Source organism: Hipposideros armiger, unplaced genomic scaffold (assembly GCF_001890085.2).
Source record: "Hipposideros armiger isolate ML-2016 unplaced genomic scaffold, ASM189008v1 scaffold_132, whole genome shotgun sequence".
Lineage (NCBI taxonomy): Eukaryota > Metazoa > Chordata > Mammalia > Chiroptera > Hipposideridae > Hipposideros > Hipposideros armiger.
The window spans coordinates 1,065,398-1,077,783 of NW_017731482.1; the positions used below are offsets into that span (position 1 = coordinate 1,065,398).

Below are 12,386 nucleotides of genomic sequence, written 5' to 3' on the forward strand. Positions count from 1 at the left end.
GTCTTTCTTTCTGTGCCTGCTCACACGTGTGGGAGGGAGACGCTCCAAAGAAGCAGGGCCTTCTGCCATATAGGCATGTCCAGGGTCCTCTCAAATATTGTGTCCTGAGAATGCCAAGGCCACAATCGCTAGCAGCTGATTGTTCTTCAGGAGGAGACTTGAGCTGCTTCCCCCACCCCACACCCCACCCCCATTCTAACTCATCTGCGCCCCCTGAAGGACAGGCTGCTGTTGGAAATCATCTGTCAGGCGCAGGGGGGAACCTTATAGGTACTTCCCAAGCCGAGGACTGTCAGTTCACCTCGGCTAGAAGGTTTACTCGAAAATGCCAGCCCACAACGGAGCCCAATTTATCTAGTTCTTCACCTTGGCTAAAGCATCGGAAAGTCCTGTACTGACTGACCTGGGTGCCCGGCTTCGATGCAGCAACCAAATATGGTCACAAGGGGGCAGTCACGCATCTTCCCAACTGCAGGGGTTTGGCTTCAACCAGGAACAGCTCAAGATGTTTTTACCCTGATCAGAAGCAGAAGGGCCAGATGGAGATCTGTGGGTGCTCTGGTGAAGGCAAATAACTTGATGTGCTTTTAAAATGACATTCTTTAAAAACTTGTTCAAACGTATTAATGGAGATGAAAAGAAATGACTTTTCTGTTAATAAATACATGTAAATAAAAAACATTAACTTCAAATACATATATGTAAATACACATGTATATAAATACATATGTATATAAATACATATACATATACATCTTGTGGGTAGCAACTAGGAGGGGGCGTGAAGGAGGCAGTTGTTGCTTCTTGACCTGGGTGCTAGTTACACAGATAGATATGTTCACTTTACGAAAAATTCATCAATCTGTACTATTATGATTTGTGCACTTTTCTGTAAGTATGTTATGTTTCAAGAAAAGTTTATTAAAAAAAAATCAATGGTAATAATGAGTCAATTAAAACTGTACTCTTTATGTTCAAAATAAGAGAGTTATTTTATGCACTTAATGTGGCATAAAAGTTTTTGAGAATGAATAGGTAATACATTCATGAGGTTCAAAATTGAAATGATACAAAAGGGTGAATGAAAATTTCTCTCCTATTCCTGTTCTTCAGCCGCTCGGTTCCCTCCTGTAATGATTATCTCTTATTATATAATTAATCACCCCAAAACTTAGTGGCTTAAAGCAACAACTACTTTATTTGCTCACAGTTCTGTGGGTTAGTAATTTGGGCTGGACTCAGCTGGGCGGTGCTTCTGCTGGTCTTGCCTGGGTGACTCACGCTGCTTCAGTCCTTTGGCAGAGGGACAGTGGTTACAAGGTACAAGATGGCCTCATTCACATGTGTGACTGTTCAGGCTGGCTGGCTGCTGGGTCTCTCTCTTCTGTGGTCTCTCATCATCAAGGAGGCTTCTTCACAGGGTGGTCTCAGGGCAGTAAAGGAGAAAGGGTGGAAACTGCAAGGATTCTTAATGCTTAGGCCCGGAACTCCGATATCATTTCAGTTGCATTCTATTGGTCAAAGCAGGTTACCTGGCCAGACATCTGTGAGAGTGGGGAAAAACAGGCTCCACCTCTTGATGGGAGGATCGGCAAAGTCATATTGTAAAAGGCCATGCATACAGGGATTGAGAGAAATTGGCGGCCATCTTTGGTAAAGTACCACACCTTCTATGGAATTTCACATATAGCCTTCAAGAAATATTTTGTATATGTTTAAACAAGTAAATATGTGCAAATATATATAATATATAAAAATTCATATATTTATGCAAATGCATCCACTTCAAGCTAGAAACCTGAGACCCATTCCTAAATTTTCCTTTTCCTTTTCCTTCAGGATCTACATTCAGTCTATCAGGAAGTTAGTAAAATCTCCAAAACACATGTAAAATCCAGCTACTTCTCACCATCTCTATTGCCACCTCCCTTTCCAAGTCATTTCCATCTCCATCTCCTGCCTATCATGGACTCCTAACTAGTCTTCCTGCTCCACTCTTGTCCCATGTGAAGCCATTCTTCACCCAGCAGACAGAGTGAGCTTTTAAAAATATAAATCACATCATGTCATTTCTTTGTCAAAAACCCTCTAAGAGCTTCCATCACACTCAGTATATGTTTGCTCCTGTCTTCCTCTTTGCAGTCTCATACCAATCCCCCCTTCTTTGCTTACTAAGGCACAGCTTCTGTGCTCTCAAATAAAACAGGTTCTTCCCTGTCCCAGGGTCTTTGCACCAGCCATTTTTTTTCTTTCTTTCTTTTTTAGCTGAGCCATCCTGCCACCTGTTGGCAGCTCAGTGGCAGCTCAGTTCGGGCTAGGCATTGAACCACTGTTGCTCATAGGTTGTACTCTTGAGCGAGCTCTTAACCAACTGAGCCACTCTGTTGGCCTCTCACCAGCCATTTCTTTAGCCTGGGTTGCTCTTCCTCTTGGGGTTTGGCTCCTTTTCCTCTTTCATGTCATAACTTACACATTATCTCCTCTAGAAGGACTTCCCTGACCAGCACTGCCCCTGCCACCTACACTATCATTTCCATTACAACACACTATTTCCTTTGGTAGTTATCATATTATCTTGTTTACTAGTTTTCTTGTATTTTTTCCTTTCTCTTCCTTCCAGAATGTAAGGACTTTGTCTTTTCATTAATGGATCTCCTGGATATAGCACAATGTCTGGCCCATAACAGGGGCTCAATAAATATCTGTGCACTGAACAAAGATGATTAAAGAGGACTGGGATGTGACATTAAACTGTGATATAATAGAGGGAAGCCCTTTACTAGGGGAGAATGGAGGAAGCTCAAGGCTCATCCTGGGGGTTCAGGGAGGGCTTCCTGGGGTGGTGGCCTCCGAGTTATGTTGTGCTATGCTCCATAGTGCCGCGGATCCTCAAAGTATGGTCTCAGCCAAATGGGTGGCCCCTTAGAATCTCCTGATGGCCAGCACACAGATCCAAAAATGGAGGACCTTTCAATTCCATAGACTCATTTTTACATAAGAGTATAATCAAAGGCTGATTATCAGTCACCTGCAAAATATATTATTAACAACAATCAATTATTCACAAACACAAGTTATACGTTATTAGGCAATATTGATTACTCACAATCAGAACTTCACTAAGCAGTCCTGCCACCACACAGAACTGGTTTGATCCAGTTGGGGTACAAAAAGGGTGACATCGTTCTCATTCTTAGCAGGGTTTTTGGCATATCTCTCTTGGTCCCCAAGCCATAATTGTCCAAGAACTCTGGAGGCTTACTCAATTCAAAGAGGATGTTCCTACTTCCAAACTGCACTAAGTCCAACACCCTTGACCACTGCTGGCACGATCTCATGTTGATTCCGATCCTTACTCTGCTACATGAGACTTCCAGGAGGAAGTCATATAAGTCCACTTCCTGCTGGTGCAGGCTCAAGGGTCCAAGGATTGTCCTGAGGGTTAAACAATCACAGGCTTTTGCAGGCTGGGTTTGGGAGTTACATTGATAACACATATATTTCAAAATTTTAATAGGCCTTTGATCTATTTAGTTCTGGTCAGTTCCAACGTGAGCGGCCACAACCCAAGATCTTCTCTAGATATGGTTTTCAAGCCTAAAGACTCATCTTCTACTTACTGGTCGTTCCCCCAGCTGGATGATGGCTCTCTTCAGGCTCTCTGAAACAACAGGCTTGGGTGGGAAAGCACCATCCTTCTTTGGAAACAGGCTCACAGCTTTTCTAAAGAGGGCACTAGTCTTAACTCCTCCTATAGCTACCACTTTGCAGTTACCACTCCTAAGTGCTTCAGTGCAGATGCAATTGGCTTTGTAAACTCTGAAAAACTCAAAATTACAGGATTCTCAATTAACCCAGATTACAGGTTATAACAAAGAGCTCCTCCCTTAGCAAAGTTGTACAGAGTAGCTAGCTCTAATTTGCATTGCTCTATCTCTTTTTCTCTAGTAGCACTTTGTTAAAAGTAGCAAGAAGGAACCAGAAAACACTAACATTCTAAATGTCCCTACCTTTTTACATTGCTACAACCTTAGTTAACCCATGATATACAAGGTGAGGTAGCTAGTATCTGAAGATTGCTCCCAATGAACCAAATCTCCCAGTGTTCACACTCTGGTGTAGAATCTCTCCTTTAAGTCTGAACTGATCCTGTGACTTACTTTAAAGCCTTAAGAAGATCTGGCAGCTTTCAGTTTTTGTATACTTGGGATCCAGCTGTCATGTAAAAAAGCCCAAGCTAAGCCACATGGAGAGAGAGGTCACAGCCCTTGCAGCCATCCCACCACAACGCCACACACACACGAGTGAAGTCATCTTGAATATTCCATCTCCAGCTACCATCTGACAGAAACCCATCAAAGACCCTTGTGAGACTGGCAGAAGTTGATTACAGTCAACCAACAGAATTGTGAGAGGTAATAAAATGCTTGTTGTTTTAACCTATTAAGTTTGGAGGTGCGTTGCCACATAGTAATAAGTAACTAACACCCCAGGCTTTGATCAACTGTTTTACTACTGTATAACAAAGAGTCACAGCTTCCCAGTCTGCAATGCCTGAGTCCTTGCCATCTCAAGTGCACTCATTAATTAAGCATCTAGGTTCCGTCATTTGCAGTGCTTTATTTCCAGGTACCAAATTCAACATCAATTAGAATTGGGTTTACTGGTGAATGACAGAAAAATTAAAGTAATAATGGCTTGAAATAAATAAAAGTTATTTTTCCTTTCACGCAAATGAAGTCCGGACATAAGTAATTAGAGCTGGTTTGACATTCCACAGTTTCTGGGAACCAGGAGCCTTCTCTCTTGTTCCACCATCCTCAACACATAGCTTTTCTCGTATGGTCCAAGATGCTTGCTCAAGCTCCAGCCTTTTAACCCATGGAAGGTGAAGGGAACAAAGAAAGATAGGTATGTCTCACTCCCTCTAAGGACATTTCCTGAAGCTTCACAGGATACGTCTGCCTGTATCTCATTTGCTAGAACTTACTCACATGACCACACTAAGCTGGAAGACAGGCTAGGAGATGTGGTCTTTATTCCAAATGGCTATGTATCTAGATGTAAATCTAGGGTTCTACTAAGGATAAGGAGGAGAATGAATATTGGAAGGAAACTGGCAGTGTCTGCCACAGACTGCTCTGATTACAGTGGCTTTCTAGCCAATTCCAATTTCTGGAGAGCAAGTCTCCTCCTCTGTTCTTATTTTTCATACTTTCTTTGTCAATTCCTAAAGAAGAAAAAGAAGGAGAAAGAGAAGGAGGAAGAGGAGGAGAAGGAGGAGGAGGAGGAGGAGGAGGAAGAGGAGAAGGAAGAGGAGGGGGGAGGAGGAGGAGGGGGAGGAGGAGGAAATTTGTTAGTAGTATTCTAGCTGGAATTAAATTTATGTAGTAATTTGGGAGAATTGACACTTTTCTGAATTTGTATCTTTATATCCAAGAACATGACATATCTTTGCATTCATTCAAATCTTATTTTAGGGCCGGCCGAGTGGCGCAATGGTTAAGAACTGGCTTGGGATGCCAGAGGGCCCCAGTTCAGATCCCACATATGAGGACCAGTGACACTGCCCTCTACAGCTAAGATGTTGAACAACAGCTCAACCTGGAGCTGGGCTGCTGTGAGTCACCGGCCATGGCGTAAGCTGCAGCCCCTGTGGCAGTGGGTTGCCATGGGCTACCGTATGTAGCCAGCAGCCAGTGTGAGCGGCCAGCAGCCAGTGTGAGCGGCCAGCAGCCAGTGTGAGCGGCCAGCAGCCTCAGTGAGCGGCCGTCCAGAAGCCAGCAACTGATGTGCCTCGCCCGGGAAGAGCGCAATGATGGTGCCAACTTGGGCCAGTGAAGCAATGTCCTCCACAACTAGAATGAAGAACAAAACGACAGCAGCTTGTCTGTTCCCCTTCCCCCAATTCCCCAGCATTGTTCTCTTCCCCCCAATACCCCAATAAAAAAATTAAAAAAAAATCTTATTTTATATTTTTTAATAAGATTGTGTGGTTTTCTCTTTATAGGTTTTGTACTTTTCTTGTAAGCGGATTCGGAAGTATTTCATAGTTTTGGTTGCTATAAATGTAATTTCCCCCCAATTTTGTTGGTAGGTATTCACTCTAAGAATACAAAAAAAAAGATTGACACTTTTTGCTTCAAGCTTTCTGGCAGCTCCTGCTGAGAATAACTACAAAAGGCGCTGAAGACCTGTGACACCAGCCAGGCCTGCTGTGGCTCAGGTTCCCGAAGAGGGAACAGAGAGAAGAAAGGGAGCTGACAGTCCGCAGCTGCTTTTTATACCTTAATATAAAGTTTTCTTTAAAAAAAAAAAAGTTTTGCTTTTTATGTTTATCTTATATATAGTCACCTTGTCCAATTCTCTTATTAATTCTAGCAGTTTTTACTAGTCTCTTATGTTTACTAGGCATACCATCTTAGCAATAAAAAGTTTTATCTCTTTTTTTCTTAAGTTGATAGCAGCTAATTTATTTATGATCTTAACACTCTTGCTAAACTGCATGGAATAACCAAATAATTAATGGATAGAAAGGCTAATACCTTGGATAATGGAATCAAGAAGTTTCACTAAAATCTTTTGAACCCCTTACCTATGTCCACCCTCATGTCAATCCCAACAACATCACATGAAGCAGGCATTGCTCTCCCCATTTACAGATGAGGAAAGGACACTCAGAGAGGTTAGGTAACATGTTCAAAGTCTCCTAGTGGGGGTGGCAGGGGTGGGAGTGGCAGGGAGAATGGGGACCCCAGGGCAGAGCTGCCACTGCCTTCCCTTCTCTCCACCCTTCCACACTGAGTTCTGAAAAGAGTTTCAAGCTCTCCCAAGGGAGTCAACAGAGCTAGCATTACATGAGAATCTGTAGGGATGGCAAATGAAGGCTTTGTCCCTCATTCATCCGTTCACTCATTCATTCATTCATTCTCTCCATGAACACTGGTGGAGCACTGAGCACCTACTTGGTGCAAGGCCCTGCCCTGGGAACTGGGGACACAGGGATGATGAGATCCAGTAACTATAGGAGGGGTCTTGGCTCCAGGTGAGCAGCAAGTGGAAGCACTTTCCAGGCAGAGGGAACAGCATGCACAGAGAATAGGATGAGGCCTTCAAGGTCTCAGAAGAGAGGTTTAAGTAGAAAAAAGAAAAAGCTCTGGACAAAGTTGAGGGTCTCAGGGTATCTGATACAGGGCTGTTGTATCAGTCCTGTTCCCTCTTGACCCTCTTATTCATGGTCTATCCAGTTGCCAGACGCAAGTTTGGCTCAGGGTAGAAATTTGCTCTGTGTTTGCCATGACATGCTGTGGCCCAGCAGGACTTGGCGACAATAGAGGGGCTCTGTGCAGGCTGGGTACCATGAAGGGGCTTCCTCCTGCCATGAATCTGCACTGTTGGTGAAGTTGGGAGACACTGCAGAGTTCTATGCAGAAGTACCTGGCAATGTGAGACCAAGTGTCCCTCCACTGGGTATCAATGGGAGATAGTTACATATGCCATGACAGTATGTGTATTAACAGTTCTCTTGGTTTTAGACAGAATTTTTCAGTCAATGAAAAAAACATTTTCTGTACTAAGAGTCAAGGAACACACCCTTAGCAATTCAGCACTAGGTCTAGTAAAATTAAAGCTCTTGTCAGTTTCACCCTGCAAGGAAAGAAATGTCTGAAGTGCCTAACGTCCTGGACACATCCAGCCCCATGATTTGGTTCATCTATGCTTAATACCAAACCAGCTGGGAAAAGACAAACCTCAGTATTCAGATTAAGATAAGTCAATCTCTTAGAACATGAGAAAGAACACGACTCTCAAAGCAAAAACCAAATTCAGAAAAATACAAGTGGAAAAAGCAAACTTAAAACTCTATGAACAGGGCCGGCTGGATGGCTCAGCTGGTTAGAGTGCGTGCTCTTAACAAGAAGGTTGCTGGTTCGACTCCTGCATGGTATGGTGGGCTGCGCACCCCCACACACACACTAGATTGAAAGCAGCAACTGGACTTGGGGCTGAGCTTGCGCCCTCCACAACTAAGATCAAAGGATGACAACTTGACTTGGAGCTGATGGGTCCTGGAAAAACACAATGTTTCCCTTCCCCAATTTCCCAACACTGTTCCCTTCCACAACTCCCCAATAACATTTTAAACAAACAAACAAACAAACAAACAAACAAAAAACTCTATGGACAACAAAAGCAAGACTCAGGACTTTCATACAGAACTCCAGGGCATTGTGAAGAGTCTAGGTCAAGTCTATGGAGACTGTTTTTTTTTGTTGTTGTTGTTGTTGTTTTTTAAGATTTTTATTGGGGAATTGGGGGGATGGGAACAGTGCTGGGGAATTGGGGGAAGGGGAACAGACCAGTTGCTGTCGTTTTGTTCTTCAGTCTAGTTGTGGAGGACGCTGCTTCACTGGCCCAAGTTGGCACCATCATTGCGCTCTTCCCGGGCGAGGCAGATCAGTCGCCGGCTCCTGGACGGCCGCTCACTGCGGCTGCTGGCCGCTCACGCTGGCTGCTGGCTACATACGGTAGCCCATGGCAACCCGCTGCCACAGGGGCTGCAGCCTACGCCGTCGCCGGCGACTCACAGCAGCCCAGCTCCAGGTTGAGCTGTTGTTCAGCATCTTAGCTGTGGAGGGCAGTGTCACTGGCCCTCACATGTGGGATCCGAACGGGGGCCCTCTGGCATTCCAATCCAGTTCTTAACCATCGGCCACTCAGCCGGCCCGAGACTGTTTGCTGAAGATCAAAGACCTGACAGCTTCCCTTGGAGAAGAGAACATGGGTAATAACTTGGAATCAGCAGGTGGTGACAGTATTTATATTACCAGACAAGAGGAACTAGGAGGAAACTGATTGATTTTGAAAAGTCGAGTGTGCGATTAAACATCCAAGATGAAGAGAAAAATCAATTCTACATCAACATTGCTAAAAAAGGAAACAGAAAAGCCAACGTGACAGACCATCTTAAAAGTCTTTTGGCTGAGAAAACCTCAATTGAAAAAGTGCAGATCAAAATCTTCAAGGGAGAGGAAATGAAGTGACTGAACTTTGTCAAGGGAAAGAAATGGGGTCTCGGAATAAATTATCTGTCCATCATTGCTTGGAGCAAGAGAAGAAAAGTTCCAAAGCAAATGACAAGATGAGCATGTGATGAAGAGCTGAAGACCTTTAGAGAGCAAGTCAAAGACCTTGAAGAAAAGCTGGAAAGCATCATTGTTCTTCTCAAAACCAAATTATTTCTCTTGAACATGGTCACTGAACAAGAGCACAGGAAGCTGAAAGAAACCTCTTCATCTCAAGACAAGAGATTGCATATACGAGACAAAGAACATGGAAACAGTGATTAAACTAGAGCTTCTAGAAATGGGTCTTCATGCATGTGATGATCCAGATGAAGCATTTTCCAGGGAGCGTTTGCACCACCTGCCCCCATCTCTGGGCATGGGGTGCTATTTCTTCTGAGATAGAAGGGTCTCAAAGACCCTCCCCTCAGACCCTCTCCTTGGCTGCCAGGCTTTCCTCTTCCATTTCCAAATCTGGTGTTTTCAAAAGATCAAATGGGGAGTTCATGACAAGAAGATGTCTTCTTCCTCCCGGTACTAGTCAGGGCTCGCAAGAGAAACAGAACCAGTAACGCATATATACGCATATAAAGAGATTTATCTCAAGAAATTGACTTATACAACGGTGGGGTCTGGCAAGTCAGAAATCTGAAGGGCAGGCCAGCAGGCTAGAAACTCAACAGGGACCGAAACCACAGTCCACAGACCATACAGTCTACTTCCTCAGGAAAATCTCAGTCTTGCACTTAAGGCCCTTCAACTAATTGAATGGCTATCAAGGATAATCTCCTTTACTTAAAGTCAACTGAATGTAGAGGTTAGCCACATCTACAAAATGCCTTCACAGCAACACCTGGATTCTCGTTTGATTAAATAACTATGTACTATACATAGCTCAGCCAGGTTTACACATAAAACTAACTCCTTCTGCTCCAGGAGGCCTGGATGAACCCCTCTAAGATGGCTTCCCACCAGGAGCTTGTTGTCATCCCTATCCTCCCTCATGGGCTGGGGTTTTTTTCTGGATACTCCCATCCAGGAAATGGAATTCTGTTACCTTTTGGGTTCACTGAGCCTCACATAGTCCTTTGACTCAAACTCCTGAAACACCACAAGAACCTTACATCATTTATTTTTTTCTTCAAAATTATTTATGAATCATCTACAATTTTTTAAAATAACTTTTTATACCTCAACAATGAAAAACAATCTAACTAAAAATAAACAAAAGAAAAAGATTAGAATAAACATTTCTCCAAAGAAGATACACAAATGGCTAATAAACACATGAAAAGATGCTCAACATCATTGGTCATTAGGGAAATGCAAGTTCAAAACCACAATGAGATAACAATTTTCACCTACTAAGATGACTGTAATAAAAAAGACAGACAGTAACAAGGACTGGCAAGGATGTGGAAAAATTGGAACTCTCATAGGTTACTGATGGGAATGTACAATGGTGCAGCCACTTTGGAAAACAGTTTGACAGTTCCTCAAAACGTTAAACATATAGTGACCACATAACCCAGCAATACCACATCCAAGAGAAATGAAAACATATGTCCACACAAAAACTTGTACACAAATGTTCATAGCAGTATTCATAATACCTAAAAACTGGAAACCAACTCAACTGTCCATTAACTGGTAAATAAATAAATAAATAAATAAATAAAATGTGGTATATCCATTCAATGGAATAGTATTCACCAATAAAAAGGAATAAACCATTGCTTTATTCTATATGATGCTACAGGCTATATGATGAACCTTGAAAACATGATGTTAAATGAAAGAAGTCAGACACAAAAGGCCACATATTGCATGATTTCACTTACATGAAATGTCCAGAGTAGGCAAATCCATACAGACGAAGTAGATTTGTGGCTGCCAGGGACTGGAAGAAAAGAAGATTGAGAGTGACTGTTAAAGAGTATAGAGTTTCTTTTGGGGGTGATAAAAATGTTCTGGAATTATATAGTAGTGGTGATTGCACATTTTGTGAATACTCGTATATTAGGACACTGAACTGTATACTTTAAAAGAGTGATTTTCTGAGTATGTAAATTATATCTCACTAAAGTTATTTTAAAACTATAAGTGGTTTTACTTTTGCTCAAATTGCATCTTGACATGAATTTCAGGGGTCTTTTACAGCAAAAAGATAATATTAATTATTCTCATTATATATAAATTCTATAAAATGTAAGTCATGAATTTTAATTTGATAAACCAGTCCACTATTCTCTAAACAATATATTATCTCTGAGCTTTTCATCCACTAGAGACATTTGAAACAGCAAAATACTTTTCTGTCAGTGGTTCTATGTACCATAGTTACAGGAGAAACATGAAAGTTCCTGTTGACTTGTTGGTCTCAATAAATTTTAGTTGATTAAATAGTCTCTCAAAACCAGGACTTGGAGCTGGAATTCCTGCTATGCTCTCTCTGCACCTCAGACTTGTCAATCCACACTCTTTTCCACCCATCTACACAGCTCTGGAAATTAAAAACAATCTCAACAGTAATAATCAGGCTTCAAGAGTCTCTGAATCCCAGGAATTATATGTAAAATGTGATGTGCGGGCATTTTTGCCTGGACAGTCTACATTCTTTATTACCGTCTCAAAGAGGGTCATTGACCATTGATGAACGTTTTAGAGACATATGCCTGGTGGGGCTGCATTTAGCTTCTGTAGCGATATCTGTGATTTTAGTTTGCAGAGCATCCTTTCCCATTTTCTTGTCATAGCGCCCCCACACTGCTGCTGGAGAATCTTCCCTTTTCTTCTGGTTGCTAAATCCAAAGAATGGAATCTAGGAGCTGTCTGCACCGGTCCCACACCGCCACCCCTCTATGAAGGAGCCAAACAGCCCTTCACGGAGGGGAGCAGGGAGAGCTGGGGAGAGGGGCAGGATCCATGTTCCTTGAGGCCAGCTCCACCCTCGCCTCCCTCCCTCCCTCCTTACCTCCCCTCCTATCTCCATCCCTATCTTCTGTCCTTCTGTCCTGCTGTAGGGGCAGAAAACTTAGCCTGGAGAAGGTAGTGGCGGGACGTTCCAGGGACAGAAAGGCACAAGGGTGGAAGACAGCGTGGTTTGAGAAAGCTGTTTCCTGGAGCTGCACGCAGGGGATGAGCTCAGTGGCTAATAGGATCGGCCATGGAGAATCCCCCAGCAAGGCACGCACTGCACCAAGGGCCGAAGCGCTGGGGTGCTTCGAGGTCAGGATTACAGAAACCCAGGAGCGAGAGAGGGAAGCTTAAAGGGCCAGGCTGTGCAGCCAGGGCTGGGGTGGTAGTACTGTCTTGTCCCGC

The 12,386-nt window shown here is 43.2% G+C and overlaps 1 protein-coding gene and 1 long non-coding RNA gene across 3 annotated transcripts in view; one reads left to right on the forward strand and one right to left on the reverse strand.

Annotated features, from left to right (window-relative positions):
- The window catches only part of FAM168A (family with sequence similarity 168 member A), a 215,050-nt gene that overhangs the window by 189,279 nt on the left and 13,385 nt on the right, over nucleotides 1-12,386 (reverse strand). Inside the window, exons 1-2 of one of the 2 annotated variants that reach the window (XM_019649355.1) lie at nucleotides 12,040-12,246; nucleotides 10,907-10,965 (exon numbers count right to left, since the gene is read on the reverse strand). The gene's annotated coding sequence lies outside the window, so the exon portion shown is untranslated. Of the gene's footprint in view, nucleotides 1-10,906; nucleotides 10,966-12,039; nucleotides 12,247-12,386 lie in introns of those variants that run through there. The other variant, XM_019649356.1, reaches the window with a different exon arrangement.
- On the forward strand, nucleotides 3,526-5,510 carry LOC109386328 (uncharacterized). The gene is made up of 3 exons (XR_002124774.1): nucleotides 3,526-4,415; nucleotides 4,781-4,911; nucleotides 5,481-5,510. It is a non-coding gene; the product is annotated as an uncharacterized LOC109386328 (long non-coding RNA).